Raw genomic sequence first — 11002 nt, 5'->3', positions numbered from 1 at the left:
TGGAACAAATCTTCATAATTTTATTTGAATAGCACATCAGGCCTTGAACTCCAATGCTTCATTTTGAATGATTAATTACCAAGTTGCTACATTGGTTTGAGGTCTTTTTATTGAGTTTCCATTAATAATGGTTTCACAAAATGCTTTGTCCCTGAACAAATGCATTAAGAACTAAAAAGCAAAGGACAAAAACACAACCCTGGTTTTGGCAAAGCCGTTAAAGACTTCAGGAGGTAAGGAAGAAGGAGGCTTACTGCAAAGATCCATAATCCTGGGCTGTGCAGCTGTATCAGTTAATGGTGACTGCTGTAACAGACGATCCTCAAAATCTCAGTGATTTGGTATAATAAAAGTTTATTGCTTGTTTTTGTCATAGTTTGATGTGGTCAGTGAGCTCTGCTCCACATAGCCATTCAGGGAGCCAATTTTCTTCTGTGCTGAGGCACAGCCATCTTTAATATGTGGCCTTGAGGAAACCTTCATATCCACTCACCAGTCAACAAAGGCCAATGCAGAGAAAGATTGAGAAGGCACATCACCTCTTCACTGCCTGCCAGGGCACATCCCTTCTGCTCAGTTTCCGTTGGCAAGTGTATGTCACATGGCTCCCTCCAACTTTAAGGTGTCTGGGAAATGTGGTATAATTGTGAACCCAGGAAGAAAAAACCAGCTTAGTAACCATTTAGTGCTGTACTTTAGTACTCTCATCAGATTTTCAAGTTATTTGGCAAAAAGGAAGTCCAGTTGACACTGTTTGGCTGTCGTTCTAGTGGGTCACCAGCTTCTCCTGTTCATCTACTTTCTTGGTGTTCACATCTGGATTTGTTGGAGAGACAGGGGTGAGGAAGGGAAAGGAGAGGAATCACCTGAAGTGTGTCTTCCCCAGGCAGACATAGGATACTTTTCAGGAGATTCCTGCTTCTGTTTTATTCTATACCCTCACGCTCACCTAAGAAGTTTCCCATCCAAAAGAGCCTCTATTGAACATGGACACAAGAATCTCTATAGTTTCAGCCTCCTTAATTATGTGGTGCTGAGGTACCACAAACAAATGTGCATTTCTGATACTGACAGCAACCTTGCCCACCATGATTGTACAGAACTAAGTTTCCTTGTCACAGATGCTATCTTTGAGAATCAAGATGAAACTGCCAGTAATGATTATCTGTATGTCCAAGAAACAGGGTGAAGCAACCACCACCTTGCTACTTCCCTCTGCCCTGCACATGTGGCCAAAGCAGCTACCTGCCCTGCTGTGGAAACAGCCTCATGGATCACAACCAGTATCTGCTCTCACACTTTGGCATGTTTTCTGGGCTAGAGAGACCAGGGTTGGTCCCCTTAGGTTAAATTTTTTTTTTGCCTTATAAATATTGATTTTATAGAAAGGACCAATTCAAAACTGGTCAGATGACACACACCAGAAGCTTCCAGAACCACAAGGATAAAAAACCAAAACCAAAACCCCAAACCAAAAACAAAACAAAACAAAGAAAACCCTGAACGAAAATACCCCAGAGCAAACTGCCTGAAAAATCAAGGTCTCAGGTGTCCAAAGGATTCTAAAGAAACTCATGTGGCTGGGGCTGGAGAGACCCCAATGCCTGAACAAATACCCAGAATGGAAGGAAAAACAATCCAGAAATTCAAACCCACAGTCCCTGCCCACCGGCCCCCACACTGTCAAGAGCTAGGCAAAGGGCTTCACAGCTTTTTTTGGGGGGTGAGGTGGGGCATAGAGAAGCAATGGAAATAGTTTAAATAATGGGAGATAGGGAATTTTTATATTTCAGCTTTATTTTCTCTTCTTTAGGGGAAGTGAAGAGACTGGTAGCTTTAGGTTAAGGAGAAAATAAGGATTTTTCTTTTTTTATTGTTTTAATGGGGAAAAGGTCTAGAAATGGCAGGTTGCCGTGAAAAGTGCCACATCTGATCTGTGATCTGATGGCCCCCAATTCCTAAAGAGGAGGTAAGCCCTGGTGTGGCAAGTCAGGAGAGATACTGACTTTGCATGCTACATCCTCTTGGGAGAACACAGCTCCAGAGACAAAGAACTGGCTGGCATGGGTTGTGTGTGTGGGAGGGGGGGCGGGGGGGGGGGTGCAGCAGAAGGGGGCCAGAATGGGGGAACCTTTAAGTAGTACCAAAATTAGCTCCCATCTGCTCCCTGCTGGTGGGTCCCTGGGGTGTAGAGTGGCAAGGAGGGTGTTGGGGATGAATGGAGAAGAAATTGAAATGCTGATAAAAACCACCCTACTTGAGGGGTCCACAGGCCCTGTGTCTGAAGACTAGAAAACCAATAGGGGTTGATCTATCAGAGTGCCTTCTCAATCATCCCCCTGAACCCCATCTCAGTTCTGGAAGGGGATCAATACCGCCTGGAGGGTGACCCAGTCTTGGCCCTGGGCTCCCAGGGGCGGTGGGGGGGGGGAAGGGTGGACACAGTGGGCTCCCCCCCCAACACCTTCCCCGGCTTCACCTCCCTTCCTCCCGGCCCGTTGCAGGGCAGCACCCAGTTGTTATCCTGCAGACCCAGGCGGCAGCCAGGCGTCTCGCTGTCCGCTCAGCGGCAGCACATCCAGTAGGAACGTCCGTAAGGCAGGTCATGGTGGTAGGGCTTCGGGTGCTAGCTGCACAGCGACAGGTCACCCTTCTCGTATCTCTTGCGGCACTGCTTCCAAGAGTCATCGCGATACAGGGGGTCGCGGCTCCAGCGCGAGTCTGTGGCCCGCACACCGAACGCCTCAATGATGCCCTTGAGGTGGTGGCAGGTGCACTTGAGGGCCGCCAGGGCCCGCGTGGGCAGGAAGCTGAAGACCTTCACCAGCACCTGCTCGGGCAGCAGCAGCATGTACTGCCGCGGCTCCAGCAGCCGCTGGATCTTGAAGCGGATCTCCAGTAAGTCGTGTGACACGTGCCGATACAGGCGGCACAGGGAGGTGTCCACTGTCCCCTCAGCGTCGTCCAGCGGTGGCGGGGGAGTCGGCTGGGGGCGGCTCGGGGGGCCCGTCCCGACGCCGGGACAGGAGGAAGAAGAGCTGGAGGAAGAAGAGTCGGGTGGGGGCGGCTCCTCGGGGCTGACCGTCAGGCACACCGTCTCCTCTTTCACATTCTTTTTTTTTTTTTTTAATTTTTTTTTTCTTCAACGTTTTTTATTTATTTTTGGGACAGAGAGAGACAGAGCATGAACGGGGGAGGGGCAGAGAGAGAGGGAGACACAGAATCGGAAACAGGCTCCAGGCTCCGAGCCATCAGCCCAGAGCCTGACGCGGGGCTCGAACTCACGGACCGCGAGATCGTGACCTGGCTGAAGTCGGATGCTTAACCGACTGCGCCACCCAGGCGCCCCTCCTCTTTCACATTCTTGGTGCCATCCTTGCCAAAGAAGATGCACTCGTCCACCACACCCGTCACTACCACGTCCACGTGGAAGCCTGACGCGCCGCAGTCCTGGGCAGGGGCTAGAGGGGGCGCCGGGGGAGTGTCCTCAGGCCTGGCAGGGACCGTGGTCTCCCCCTCACTGGCTTCATCCGCCCGAGCCAGAAGGAACTCCACATTGCTGGGCAGGACATCCCGAGAGGGGCTGATGAGCTGGTACAGGTCACTGGTGATCTCGTCCTTGGCTCGGCCCCGGGGCCTGGGCTGCCAGGGTAGGCACAACCGGCCAGCCGCTGTTCCCGTTGGGCAAGCTGTCATCGGGAGCCTGAGGCTCTCGGCCGTTGGAGATAGGAAAGGCGATGCGCACCTCCCCCTGGGCCAGGCCCAGGCTGCTCCTCTTTGCGGAGGCCTTTGGCTGGAGGGCTGTCCCGCTGGGCCTCAAAGTGGGCCACTGCCTCAGCTATGCGGCTGCAGTCCCCGCCACCAGACCTCCGTTTGGACCCCAGACCTTTGGCAGGCCCACCCTGCTCAACCGACACGGAGACCATAGGCGCTGGGGTGCCGGCCGGGGCTTGGATAGTTCTGTAGGGCCAGGGCGGCCCGCTGTTCCACCAGGGCCACCATCTCGGCCACAGAGAGCAGGTCTACATCCTCACCAGCTGAGTCTGGGCCCCTTCAGTGGCAGGGGGCCCTCTAGGCCCCCTGGGTCCGGTGGAGCCTTAGTAGGCTGAAGACAGCGCCTCCTCCGCTTGGCCTTGGAGCTGTCACTTCCCCAGTGCCCCTTGACCTTCATGGAGCTGGCCGGGCTGTCCCCACCACACTGGTGGGCCACAAGAAAGGCCACCTTCTCCTTTGTATTCGCAGGCTTGATAATGTACCACGTGTCCAGCAGGACTCGCCCATCATCGCCAGCAGCTGCTGCTGAGAGGAGGGGGGCAGGCTGGGAGGCAGGGGCATCAGTGGCCAAGGTGGGTGGGGTGTTCTCTGAGTGGGCAGGCCTGTGGTCTGGCTCAGCCCTGCTGGCTGGCTCTGGGCAGGCTGATGGCTTGAGGGCTGCGGCAGGTGGGAGTGGCTGGTTCTGGGAGTAGGTGCCAAAGGGCCAGGGGCACCAGAGCTAGAAGGGCAGGAGGCCGCTGCGGTCCATCCTGGTAGCAGACAAGCCGGGGTTCACTACATTTCAGGACCTGCTGGATGGTTAGGGGAGGCTCCACAGGCCACCATGTCTGCACTGCAGCTCTTCTTGGCTACCTGGGTTTCCCCCACTCCCCCTTAGGTTAATTTTAGGAACATTAGTTATTTGTTAATTTCTTTAAATTTTTTTAAATGTTTATTTATTTTTGAGAGAGAGAGAAAGAGAGAGAATGAGGGGGGATGGGCAGAGAGAGAGAGCGACATAGAATCTGAAGCAGGCTCCAGGCTCTGAGCTGTCACCACAGAGCCTGCTGCGGGGCTTGAATCCACAAACTGGGGGATCATCACCTGAGCTGGAGTCCGACAGTCAACAGACTGAGCCACCCAGGCGCCCCTGTTTGTTAATTTCTTGAGTATTTAGCACAGAGCAGCGCCTCCTCCAGGTAAAAGAGATGGTTACAGCTCATTGGTGCTCTCATACATGCCTTCTTCCTTCCTCAGACTCTACCCAGAGACACCTTAATGAGAATTACAAAGACCCTGGCTATTCTGAAGGGAATCTGGGCCACATCAGATTGTAGTTTCCTACTGTGCTGAAAGGAGCTAACAAGTGAAGCAGAGAAATAAATAGGTTTGTCACCACTAACTCCCCCAAATGGTGTTCCCATTAAAATAGACCCCATGAAGGAGACTTCTCACTGGTAATTGCCACCAATATATCCATCACAGTACAGATATTTCTACTAAACTCTAACCCACCAATATCACTAAAAAAAGAAAAAAGAACAAAATTATTCATGGAGGTCATTCATCAGGGTTATGTTTAGACTTCTGTTGTCAACTATTACCACTTCTTTTTCACACTGGAATCTTCCCCTTTACTATGGTGGTTTTGCCTCAGAGTTGATGTGCTTGCATTTCACAAACACACATCAGCTTCCTACAAAAGACTGCCCCTCAAAAAATATTTTTCAAGAAGATAGATGTAAGTTGGAGATTTGGCTCTATATACACAGTATATTACCCATGTGACTTAACTCAAATTATTTAACCTCTCTGAGTCTTTAAGTTGCTGATAGTGATACTCATTTGCACCATTTTGCTGGTATTAGACAAGCATAATGACAGTATGGAGTTGGTGCTCAATAAACATTGGCTTTCTTCTTCTCCTTTGCCCTCTCTCTCCTTTCTCTCTTCTCAGAAGCACTCAACAACTTCATCAACAGGACTCTGATGAGCTTGCTGGAGAGTTGGGCTTAAGTTGGGCAAGTTGGGTGCACTTGAGGGCCGCCAGGAGAGGTTATGATGAATAGGTGTATATTTTATGTGAAGGCAAATTAAGTTGAGCTTGTTCAAAGTAAAATACTTTATAAAGGAGGCAAATGTTGAAGACAGAGGCAATATGGAAGAAGCCATACTCTGCAGGAAGGTATGCAGATGCCCAAGTTCTAAAGAACCACTAGAGGCAATATCCCAGACAGTGCTCATCTCTTGGCCACTGCGATACACTGTCCTGGTTTCTCTTCTTCCTCCTTGGGCTCCTTTGACAGCTTACCCTCCACCACCCAAGTCCAAAGTTTGAAGTTCCTCAAGACTCAGCTCTTGGCCATTTCCAAGTCTCACTTTGCACCCTCTCCCTAATCACATCCATGCACATCACTGCAGCTGCCAGGCATGTTCTGATGATTTTCAAACTCACCTCTCCTGCCTAAATGCCCAGCCTATGAGCTCTAGACCCATATATCTTACTGTCTATGGACTGTCTCTCATTGGCTGTCTTGGAGCTTCTGCAGATACAACTTGGCCAAAATCAATTAGTTATTTCCATCCCCAGACTTGGCCCGGATGCAGTGTTTGTTGACTCACAAGAGGTATCTGGGAGTCATCTTGGATTTCTCCCTCCCTCCCCTTCACCACCTCCTATCCAGTCAATCAGGATCCAGACACAAATTCCAATTACAAAGCCACCATGCTCTCTCATGGGGCTACTGCTAGGGCTTATGCTTGACATTTCACATACAGTCTCCAGACTTCAGATGGAAATATCTTGTACAGATTCTCTCTAATGCATCTGTCTTTCACCCTTCTGTGCCCACTTCTTGCCCCAAACATTTCAAAGGCTTCCTATTGCTCTTAGGATGAAATTCCATGTCCCTGGCATGGCTTGCAAGGACTTGCACAGGTAAGGACAAGCCCTACCTATCACTTAACTTTATTCCTTGTCATCTCCTCCCTACTCTGTGGGTCAGTCACATGCACCACACTTTTCTCATCTCCAAGCCTTTACATGTGGTCTCCCTCCCTTCAGAATACTCTCTTGTCCATCCCTTTTTTGCATAGCTAGTTCTTGCTCATCCATAAGATCTCATCCTAGAAACTACCATGTTTCATTGGTTTGAAAGCACATATTCCTTCACATTTTAATGTCTCTAAAATTGGGGTGCATTGGCTATGCGTGGAATCAAGTGGCTATGTCATGGGAGGGAAGAAATGGTGGATTGGACATGCTTAGCAACATTTCCCAAGCAGGACTCAAAATATGTCAGCTCTACATTGTTGCAAATTTGACTTAAAAGCACAGAAACAATAGCTGTTAGTTCTTTTATAGATTCTTTTAAGAAATATCACATCACAGGGGGTGCCTGGGTGGCTCAGTAAGTTAAGCATCCAACTTTGGCTCAAGTCATGATCTCACCATTTGTGAGTTGGAGCCCCGTTTCCAGCTCTGTGCTGACAGCTCAGAGCCTGGAGGCTGCTTCAGATTCTGTGTCTCCCTCTCTCTCTGCCCCTCCCCCACTCATGTTCTCTCTCTCTCTCTCTCTCTCTCTCTCTCTGTGTGTGTGTCTCTCTCTGTCTCTCTCTCTCAAATAAATAAACATTTAAAAAACTTTAAAAGAAGAAATATCGCATCACCAGTGCTCTTAATGGCATAGAGGATGAGAATGTGTGGAAACCAGGAGACATCAACTCTGAGTTGAAGGTGATTAGGAAGAAATGGACTCAGTATAAAGACATTTTAAGAATTCATTAAGGACCTATTTTGCTTACATTTCCTCTCTTAGCTATGCACAAAATGATAGGTAACAAAGTTTTATGTCAAATTAAAAATAAAATAAATATTATAAGTTATAAGAAAGTCTTCTGTCATATTTAATTGGAAACATCTTTTTCTTTCTTAGTGTACACAGAATAATGGTGTGTGTTACAACTGGTGACACTTTCGATTCAATGAAATACTGTAGTTCCGAAGAGCTGCCTTCACTGACAACCCCAAAATTAGGTCATCCTTTTATATGCTCTCTCATATTCTGGTACCTCCTTATACCACTAATAATGACTGCTATAAATAGTAAATTGCCTAATTAGTCATTTAAGGCCTGCAGGAGTATAAGCTCAATATGGGAAAGAACTGCCTCCCTCATGTTTTTCCCTGGAAGCTAGCAGGTAAAGGTTGCTCAAGTGGTATGTTGTTTGAATGAATGAGTCTGATTATGACTCCTCTGGCTTCCTTTAGGTGGCCTAGAAATAGACAGTTGTCCTAAAATGCTCTATGACATGGCCTAGCCCACAGATCCTGGATATAGCCCTGAGTGGGAGAGGAACAAGGCCATGCCATGTGAGGCCTTCAACCCCAGTGAGAGGCACTGATAAGTCCTGTGGGAGCAAATGCCTTAGCAGCAGCAGAGCCTGACACACCCCATCCTCATGTCCCCTGGGGCACATTCACATTTTATCTGGAAATGACACAATTCTTGCCCCTGGGAACTAGGCCTTGAGAGTGGCAGGAGATAGTGTGAAAATAGGGCGCACGCACTCCATAACGGGTCTCTTCCCTTCGAACAGTCTTTCCAAAAAGAAATGCTCACAAAGGACTGACAGACAGGGCTTCTGTGGGTTCTGAAAAGGCAGGGAAAGATGCAGATAGGACTCCCGCATGATGGCCGTTGGACAAATGCCCTGCAGTGTGCCCCTCGGCAGCTCTGTGCAGGCTCCCAGGCAGGACCTGCGGACGCTTCCAGCCTCATGTCAGCTCAGAGGCACACCTGGGAAGGAAGGTTTCCAGGGAGCCCACAGCTCTGGCCTCTGGGAGTCTTTCCTTCAAGATACCCCCAAGCAAAGGAAGCAGTGAGTCTGACTCCTTTCCATTTCTGCATGTGAGAAGAGAAGTGACTTTGAGGTGTGCCCTGTCAGCCCTTTGTCAGAAATGTGAGTCCATGGAAGGACACATGCAGAATGCCATGCACATACGTGGTATCCCAGATTGCAGAGAAGGAACCCTATCCTTGAGATTCAAATGAGTAGGCTCCAGTCCCACTCCACACCACTGTAAAGGGAGCCCTGTGTCCTCCCCAAGCCCTCCTGGGCAGAGGAGAAGGTGGGGAGAGGTGGGGCTCCTATTTTCCTTGCCACCTTGCCCATTGTACCTGCTCGCCTGAATCCGTTCCGATTATGGATTGCCACTGCCCTCGACCTGTGACAGCCCCTACTACATTGCACTATGAGAACCCAGGGAGCCAGAGGATCTCAGCTCCTTTCTTGATTTCCCACAAAATGCCCCACTCACATAAAGCCTTTCCTGAATGTGGGAGCTGAAGGGAAGGTACTCCGAACACACTAAACAGCTGAGAAGTGAGTATTGGGCACATGCTGTTCTAGACCTCAGCCATTTCTGCAAACTCAGTTTCTCCCAGCTTCTTTTTGAGAAAAACTTGGCTCTCTCTGGCTTGCACCCCTGAGCTGGGTTCCAGGCATCCCCTTTACAAACCCAGTGGGCAAAACCCTTTCTTGCTCCCCTCCCCCCCACCCCAGTCTCTGCAAGGAGGGGTACAGGATCACCAACCTTCACTACCCTCTGGTACACCCTTCCCTCACCTTCAAAGGCAAATTCGACCTCAATCAGTTTGGGTTTTAAATAATTCCCCCCTTCCTGGTTGTTTACAGGTATGCAGATCATAACTGTTGGAGCTGGGAAGGACCTGGGTTTTTCTGTAGGACCTCCCCATTGCGTAGATGACCAAACAGAGGCTCAGGTTTGTTGAGGTGACTTGGCCACCATTACAGCAGACTAGGTGGCTCAGCCAGGATTAGATTCAGGGTGACGTCTGGTTTTTGTTTTTTTTTTTTTTCAAATTTCACTGTTAGAAAGCAGAGTCTCAACCTACATGCTTGCCTGGAGTAGGTAGGCCACGAGGATGACTGAAGGGAGCCAGGCATGAGCAGGGTCACTGTGTGCATGGGGGCTGAGTGAGTCAGAGAGCAAACTTTCTACAAGTGCTTAGCCTTCACTTAGTACAGTGGCCTTTTGTCCTGCTGGAATGCCTACCTGCAACATCTTGCCTGGGACTATTTTTTTCCACAAAAATACCTAAAAGTCTGTATTTTAAAAATTACACAATATATTTTTTCAATGAATAGTGGTTTTATTTTTTCAAGTTTATTTATTTTGAGGTGGGGGGAGGGAGAGAGGAAGAGACAGAGATAGAATCCCAAGCAGCTTCCATGCTGTCAACGCAGAGCCCAACATGGGGCTCTAACTCACAAAACATGAGATCATGACCTGAGTCAAATCCAAGAGTTGGATGCTTAACTGACTGAGCCACCAAAGTACCCCTACACAATAATCTTGATAGCTCAAATGTAAAACAAACACTGTACAGGCCAGCTAAAGCACATGTGTAGGCCAAGTTTAGTTCGGGGATAACCAGTGTGCAACTTTTGCTATAAAGAAATATTGATGCAAAAAGACTCCCCCAAAGTTCCCTCCCCTGACTGCTTCTCTGCTTTTCTCCTTGAGGTCTCCCACTGCTTCTTGCTCCCTCCCTCACCTTCCCATGGAAAAGGGTATCCCATGGCTTTGGCCTAAAAGTCTTGATGGTCTTGACTGGCTTTGGCTCCCCACCTCAGGCCCCCACCAATTCTCATTCATTGCCAGTGAGTTTGAAAATGAGTCATTAAATCATGTTCCTAAATTCACTGGGGACCACACTAGAGCCAACCACATGTCAGTCAGCCAAATGCCTTGGCACATAAGTACAGTCTCAAATGCAATTACACACAAATGATCCTTGCCTTGCCTAGACATTACCTGGGTGGTAATCAGAAGTACACACAATTTATAGCTAAGGAATATCTTTCTTTGGATTAGGAAGGCCATGAGTGTGTCTGACATGCTTTGCTGAAATTCTAGGAGAGCAGTTCCCAGAAATTAGCCGGCTCCTCACAGAATTTCTTTATGAGGTGGATTTCAGGAACATAGCCCACATCTCCCATCAGATGACAGTGCCCAGAGTAGGCCCTTGTGTGAACCAAGGCTCATATCTGCTGATGCTTACAGCCACAAGGCAGGCAAGTTGCATGGGTTCAGTGGGATGGGAGAGGCTGTGGAAGACTGAAGACCAGACGGCTACCAGGAACAGCCATTCGTAGAGCCAGCTGACAACAGACTGCAGGACCTGAGTAGCCATAGCTTCTGATTTTTCAGGAGAAGTTGGAA

The 11002-nt window shown here is 49.0% G+C and overlaps 1 pseudogene; it reads right to left on the bottom strand.

Annotated features, from left to right (window-relative positions):
• Nucleotides 1-2368: 2368 nt before the first annotated feature.
• Nucleotides 2369-4522, bottom strand: LOC132666404 (F-box only protein 46-like; annotated as a pseudogene).
• Between the last annotated feature and the right edge of the window lie 6480 nt (nucleotides 4523-11002).

The sequence above is a fragment of the Panthera onca genome, chromosome B2 (genome assembly GCF_046562875.1).
Source record: "Panthera onca isolate mPanOnc1 chromosome B2, mPanOnc1 haplotype 2, whole genome shotgun sequence".
NCBI classification, from domain to species: Eukaryota; Metazoa; Chordata; class Mammalia; order Carnivora; family Felidae; genus Panthera; species Panthera onca.
This window is presented reverse-complemented; position numbering and strand designations above follow the sequence as displayed.